The sequence below is a fragment of the Propithecus coquereli genome, unplaced genomic scaffold (assembly GCF_000956105.1).
Source record: "Propithecus coquereli isolate 6110/MARCELLA unplaced genomic scaffold, Pcoq_1.0 Scaffold198, whole genome shotgun sequence".
Lineage (NCBI taxonomy): Eukaryota > Metazoa > Chordata > Mammalia > Primates > Indriidae > Propithecus > Propithecus coquereli.
Window position 1 is genome coordinate 2,409,198 of NW_012144744.1, and position 1,289 is coordinate 2,410,486.

The window sequence follows — 1,289 nt, forward strand, 5'->3', positions numbered from 1 at the left end:
GCTGGCTCCAAAGCAAGAGAGAAGCATTTAACAGTTCTGACCCAAGCTTCAGAGCTGTGATTGGGTCACAGGAAGATGAGGGAAAACAAAACCTGTCCTTGAAATAATTAGGAAAACCAAACAAACTACTAAGGCTGAGACCTAATAGGAATCTTTCAGGAGAAAGAAACCTCTGATAATCTGATTTTAGCATTAGCAATGACCCAGTTCTTAAGGCATCCATATGAAGCAATGTCTGAAGGAGACCAAATAAAAACATTTTATAGGAAGTTATATCTGTTTCTAAAAGGGAAAAGCTTTCTTTCCAATTTTGTGGTAAATTCAAAAACAATATAAGTAATATATCATCTGTTCATTGTTTCCTTTAAAAATTTGGTAGTGAGAGGATGATCTTATACCTTTGGAGAAAAACACCTCTCCGGTGATTGTCTACAGAACTGCAATCAAAGGCAAAGGACAAGATAATCACATGAAATACCTAGATTCAGATTTCAAGATGAGAAAACATCAACAACCACCCCCCTCCCCAGTATAATCACACACAATCAGCAAAGCTTTTAGAGCTCAGGAAAAATACACATGCCTCCTCCCACTGTAGTTCTCATAAAAGAAACTTTGACATGATGAAGCTAGACTTCTGAGAGGGAAGTTATTCACAAAAATACAATTGTGTCCATTATCCTCCACTTACCAAGGCATAAAAGTGAACCTAGATACATTGTAAAAGTATTTTCTGCTAAACCCCGGCTATTGATTGTGGAAGAATATTGGACTGAGGTCAACATCTGCTGTAGGAAGGAAATGGAAGAGGAGTGGGCAGAAATTTAATTCTTGTGCTATTCACATTCAGTATGATTTTTCTCATGTTGGATTGACTTTGCATGAGCCTATGGAGTCATTAAGAAATCTATAAGGAGAATATGTGCTAAATTATTAGCCTACTCCAGCCTGAAAAGTGTTTTGGTCTCTGTTTTGCAGAATTATTTAAAAACTGTTCGGACCAGTGTTTTTTTCCTGGTCAAAGTAGCCTGTTCACAAGCAGTCCAGTGACCTCAGGCATTCTGCCAGGGGCATTCAGAATGTTTGGAGGCAACTCTTAAATGTAATGTGCAGAGCTAGGAGGTGCCAAAACTTCAATAATAGGCAAAGTGGGAGACAGAGTCAAAGGGCTATTTTGACACTGGCCATTGCAATTTTTGTCCAGTTTTGTCCCAGTGACTTATGAATAGGCAGTAGAGGCACATACAGAAACTTGTGAGAATGGGAATGTGCAGATCAAATTATAAAAG